Here is a 6,000-nt window from a genome sequence, read left to right as displayed (position 1 = left end):
AAAAATTATCATGTAATAAAAAACGAGGACTATCAAGAACATGTTAAAAAAGGTATCAGAGCAAAATAGCTATTCTGACAAATAGAATGACTGAGTAATAGCTGTTTATTTCTGTATAGAAGTCTATAGGATTTTAGCCTCTTGGAGCGAGCTGTTACATCTTGTTTGCCATACAAAGGGAGGAGGAATGACGCAGTTCAACTCTGTTTTAAAGTCAATACCACAGACGGATAAATCCCAGATGCTTGATGCTGATGGTGGTTAAGGGCTGAAGCCTTGCTTCTGGTAGGGACTGGGGTGGAAGACAGATATTGGTTCACAGTTCCTGGAACCAAGGTAACTTTTCCTTTCTAAATTGTTTTTAGCACAGCCAAACAAATAACTAACATAACTTTAAACCCTTCTAAATAGTTCAGATATAACTCACCCGTTGGTGTTTTTGTTATTATCAGTTGACATGTGGCTCATAGCGTGCATTGCTTGCCCTTTTAACCCCATTTTTTTTGTACTGTTTTTCTTTAAAACCATACAACGGGAAGGAGGAGCTCCAGAAGCTCTCTTTTACCGAAAGTTATTAGTCTTGCTTTGTCCTGCAGCAACTCCCTTCGTGGCCCCTGCCTAAAGCTAAGGGCTGTCACCTACAAGATACTTTCAGTTACATTTTCTAGGTGATTACAAAGAAAGATTTGTCCTATTTGAACGTTTAGATAAAAAACCTGTTGGAAAATATCACAGATTTTTAGACCGAATACAATAATAAATGGGCAAGGGCTTTAAAATTGAATGTCATTTTGGGAACATCATGTTAATGCAGTGGCCGAAACAGGTTTTTGTTTGTAAGAACAAGTCAATTAAAATTTACAGTGGATAAAATAAATTTTTGACCCCTTGCTAATTTTGTAAGTTTTCTCACCTAAAAAGAAATTGGCAGTCTGCCATTTTAATTGTATTTGAGCAGTAAGAGACAGAAAATTAAGATATCAACTTTAAAATATTTGTATAAATGTATTTGCTTTTTTTGGGAGGAAAATAAGTATTTGGAGGCTGCACAGTGGTGAAGTGAGTAGCAGTTGAATTTAAAGAAAAATCTCTCTATGAACCTTCCATTAAAATAACACTGTCAATTTATTGACTTGTTGGCTGAACTTACAAAATCAGCAAGGGTTCAAATCTTTATTTCCTCAATATCAATCCTTTGGTTTCTGTGAAAAATATATAAAAAAAACTAAATGCATCCCAGATCACATAAAAAAACATTTGGAGAGGCCACAATTGATCAATAACTCTTTAGTGATCTGATAGCTAATGTTTGTCAGCTATTGTAATTTTCCTCACAATATCGGAGCTTTTATTGTGGCGGGTCCTGTGTCTGAAAACAGGGCTTTTAGAGAGGATCAATTTAAAAATATAATTTGAAGAGCTATAAACAAGAGTTAGCCCTCTCTGTGACAGGGTAAACATTTTCATTTCATCGTCAAGAAGAGCTCTTTGACATGCTGAGTACTCAACCTCTGAGGGAGGGGCCACCAAAGGTCAGTGTAACGGGAAGATGTTTGTCTTGTCCTGACCTGGAGCAAACCTTTTCAAGCCACTAGTCAAAGGGTGGGGATCTTTACACTCCAGTATGCAATTAGTTGCATTTTTAGTTGAATGTGTTACTGGCAGTGTTTTTACAGATAGCCAGAAAAGCATTCCTTAAAACTTGCTGGGCCCCATTCTACAGAGAATCTGATGTTTCATCTTGCTGTCTTCGTCCATCTTCTCTTGTTTATTTTGGAGTTGGCTCGCAGGGGGCAGCAGTCTCTACAGTGATGCATAGACCTCCCTCTTCGTAGCAACTTCCTTCAGTGGTTCCATGCCAGTTGAGGGACACAGTCCATCTGGTGTGTCCTGGGGCTTCTGGGCCTGGGCTCTTCATGTAAAAAAGAGCCCCAGGCCACCTCAGCTGGGGTACTGCAATGTGGAGATACCCCTGCCCTGCTCTGGGCTGCATCCTCCTCTTTATGTGACCCCAAAATAATAATAATATAATGTTTTAAGTTGAGAACTATGCTGATTCCCACTCAAAATTCAAATCCTCCCCACTGCACACTGAAAGTCCTGGTTTAATGAAGCAAATAGAACAACATCATCTGCAAAAGGCAATCATCTTTTAAGACCAAGAATGGAAAGTTCTTTCTTAGATTCTGTTTATTTCTTTATTTGTTGATGATGTGATGATTTTTATGACCTGAAGTTTTTGTTTTCCTATTACATATTTCACTAGTATTATATCCTGTCATGGTGCCTCTGCCAGCTACTCTCCCCCTACCTCGCCTGCTCTGTTTTGTACGCGAGCAGCTGCCACCAGTTAACTCATCATCGCCGTTGCCCTCTTAAGGAGCATCTGGAACTTCATTCGACGCCAGTTCGTTGTTCTTCCCATGGTGCATAGTCTGGCCCACTCATGCTCCTGTTTGTTGCCAAGCTTCATGTTACTCATTGCTCCTCTCGTCTCTGTCTCAGGAAGAATCATCTCTGGATCTCACCTGGTCGCAGTCCTCTGGCTTCACGCTGTCTCACCTCCGGAATCCTGCTACCTCTCTCCTCCAGCCCACCGCCGTGCTTCCTCTAGAAAAACCATTACTCACCTTTCTATATAAAATCTACTAAACTTACCCCGTTGTCCGAGTCTCCTTCTGGGTTCCAGCATTTGGGTCACTCTGAACTCTAGTCAGATCATGACAGAACGAACTGGCCAAACTCCTGACCCAGCTGACCCAGAAAGGCTCCACCACGCCATATCCCTACAAGGAAATCTTTTTAAACATCAAGCGGAGGCCATCACTCTCATGTCCTCGGCTCAGTGGGATCTTTTCTGTCGCTTCGACAGCATCACGCAAATACTCTGTGCATCTACTAGCCTACGTGCTAATCCCGCAGACGCTGCTCAAGTTTCCATTTCCGGCAACAATCACACTTCCGCATCTGCCAAGATCCCGGAAAATGTCCGTCTCCAGCCGGAACCTTTCTACGGCAATGTTGAAACCTGTGGAGGGTTCCTACTGCAGTGTCAACTCATTTCCCAGCATGCTCCCAGGTATTACCAAGCTGACCACAGCAGAATTTCATTGATTGTTAATTCTCTTCGCAGCAAGGCGCTACAATGGGCCCAAACTTTTCTGGCATCTCATCCCATCACTTACCTCCCTTTCGACCGTTTCATAGCGAGAACAAGGCAACCCCCTGGTAAGCGACCATCTTACAGACTTCCATATTTTAGCGGTCGAAGCAGGTTGCCAGGATCCTGCATTAAAGGGAATTTTCTATCAGTCATGGAATGAACGTATCAAGGATCACCTATGTTCACAGCCAGAGGCAGACTCCTTTGAAGACCTTCATCACCGCTACCCTCAGATCCAACGTCCGGCTGCGAGAACGTCTCGCGGAACAAAGACGTAAGCTGCCGCCTCCACCGGTTAATTCTTCTCCCCCTGTATATGTGGTTTAACCATCCAGTCGGGAAACTCAAGTCAATAGTCCTGAGGAACCCATGCAAATCGGTCATTCTAAGCTAACCCCCGAAGAACGGTCAAAACGTTGTGACGAGGGTTTATGTTTCTATTGTGGCCAGGCTGGTCATATGGTCTCTGAATTCCGCGCTTGTTTAAACTCCCGAACCCCCCCGTTAGATGACAGGCCACGGGGGGAAGTTGCTGAATTCGTCCACAGTTCCAAGTTTTTATTTGTTCCTGTCAAGATCAGTCACAGAAATCAGGTTTTCAAACTCAAGGCTCTCATAAATTCCGGGGCAGAACACAGCCTTATAGATCAACGTTTCGTTCAGGATCTCTCACTCCCTGTTGAATCTCTTGCCAATCCTGTTAAGGCTGCCGGCCTAGGGGGAAAACAACTCACTTGCATAACTAAGCGCACCAGCCCCGTTCTCCTTCTCACGTCGGGTAATCACCAGGAGTACCATCAGTTTTTCGTTACGTAATGTAAGCAGACTCCCATAATCCTGGGGTTTTCTTGGCTCCAGATTCATAATCCTCGCATCGAATGGAGCTCACCCCTAATCACTAACTGGAGCACCTACTGTTTGGCTAATTGCCTCCATTCCACCATGCCCATCCCCAACGCTCCTGATTCTGCTCATGATAAAGAAATCGACCTGTCTAATGGACCAGCCTGTTATCACGACCTTCGTACAGTTTTCAGTAAAATTAAAGCCAGTTCTCTGCCGCCTCACCGACGTTACGATTGCTCCATCGAGCTGTTGAACGGTGCTCTTCTCCCCAAAGGAAAGAAGCACTTTCTCAAGGTCACATCCGCCCCTCATGGTCTCCTGTCGGCGCTGGGTTTTTCTTTGTGGAAAAGAAAGACAAGACGCTGCGTCCTTGCATTGATTTCCGCGACTTAAACCAAATTATGGTCAAAGACAAATATTCTCTCCCTTAATTGATTCTCTATTTGACTCTGTCCAGCAAGCTAAAATCTTCACTAAACTCAATCTCCGTAATGCTTATCACCTTGTGTGTGTTCGTGAGGGGGATGAATGGAAGATCGCATTCAACACCCCGCTAGGCCATTATGAATATCTGGTTATGCCGTTCGGACTCACAAATGCCCCCACAGTGTTCCAACGACTTGTTAATGACGTCCTGCGGGACTTCCTAAACAGATTGGTCTTCATTTACTTGGACCACATTCTCATCTACTCCGCCGATTCCACCCAACATGAACACCATGTCTGCCTTGTCCTTGAAATATTATTAGTAAACCAGTTATACGTCAAAGCCGAAAAATGTGAGTTTCACGTATCCACCGTCCCCTTCTTGGGGTACATTTTTGAAGCTGGCAACATCCGTCCGGACCCCGCTAAGATTGAGGCTGTCGCCCAGTGGGAAGTTCCCCATACTCGGAAGAAACTCAAACAGTTCTTAGGTTTCGCTAACTTCTACCGCCGTTTTATCCGGAATTACAGCAGTATTGCAAGTGGAAGGCCTATGGTCAGCCTGACCTCCGGGTACCACCCTCAGGCTAATGGGAAGGCAGAACGGGCTAACCAAGAACTGGATGCGGCTCTCAGGTGTCTGGCGGCCCAGAATCAAGCTGACTGGTCTAAATACCTGGTGTGGGTTGAGTATGCCACAATTCCCATTCTTCTGGCGTATCTACGCCACTGGCGTATCTCCCTTTGAGGCCTCCCTGGGTTACTCTTCCCCTTTGTTTCCTTCCCAGGAATTGGATCTGGTAGTGCCCTCGGTCCATCTCCACCTCTGACGGTGTCGGGACATCTGGCTGCAGACCAGGGCGGCTCTCCTCTGCACCAAGGATAGCAACTGCCAGATAGCCAACCGTCACAGGGTGGTGAGTCCCAGTTACCAGCCTGACCAGAAGGTTTGGTTGTCTGCTCGTGACATTCCTCTCCAGGCCTTGTCCCGAAAATTGGCTCCCAAGTTCATTGGGTCCTACACCATAGACCAGGTCATCAATCCCGCTTATTTCAGGCTACGTCTTCCTGCAGCCCTCAAGGTTCATCCCACATTCCACGTTTCTCAGGTCACGCCGGTCACCAAGAGTTTGCTTTGCCCGCCGTTCGCTTCCCCGCCGCCCGCCCGTACCATTGATGGCGCCTCTGCCTTTACGGTCAGCAAGACCTTGGATGTCTGGCGCCGTGGGCGGGGGTTGCAGTTCTTGGTGGACTGGAAGGGTATGGTCCAGAGGAACATTCATGGATCTCCCGTTTCCTCATCCTGGACCATACCCTCATTGACGACTTTTATCGCCCCCATCCATGACACATCCGAATGGAGCGAAGCAGGGAGCTTGTGGCCTGCTGTTGTAGCTTCTATGTCACAACTACAAGCTTTTTCCAACGGAATTTTTTTATCTGCTCCTGATTTGCACCAATTTGAATAGGGAAATACTCAGTGATTCAATTCTGAGCCTGACTTTCTTCACTCATGTTCTCCGTCATGAGAAAAATGCCACAAGAACATGTTAAAAACACCCAAC

The 6,000-nt window shown here is 45.4% G+C and overlaps 2 long non-coding RNA genes across 2 annotated transcripts; both read left to right on the top strand.

Annotated features, from left to right (window-relative positions):
- The first annotated feature begins 203 nt into the window (after window positions 1–203).
- Window positions 204–2,668, top strand: LOC144985880 (uncharacterized). Its single transcript, XR_013649715.1, has 3 exons — window positions 204–336; window positions 2,267–2,426; window positions 2,506–2,668. It is a non-coding gene; the product is annotated as an uncharacterized LOC144985880 (long non-coding RNA).
- A 377-nt stretch (window positions 2,669–3,045) lies between these two features.
- LOC144985869 (uncharacterized) lies at window positions 3,046–5,363 on the top strand. Its single transcript, XR_013649704.1, has 4 exons — window positions 3,046–3,228; window positions 3,352–3,437; window positions 4,967–5,116; window positions 5,224–5,363. It is a non-coding gene; the product is annotated as an uncharacterized LOC144985869 (long non-coding RNA).
- Window positions 5,364–6,000: the final 637 nt, after the last annotated feature.

The sequence above is a fragment of the Oryzias latipes genome, chromosome 2 (assembly GCF_053564925.1).
Source record: "Oryzias latipes strain Hd-rR chromosome 2, Olatipes_Hd-rR_3.1".
Lineage (NCBI taxonomy): Eukaryota > Metazoa > Chordata > Actinopteri > Beloniformes > Adrianichthyidae > Oryzias > Oryzias latipes.
Note: the sequence above shows the minus strand (reverse complement) of the source record. Positions and strands in the feature narration are given on the sequence as shown.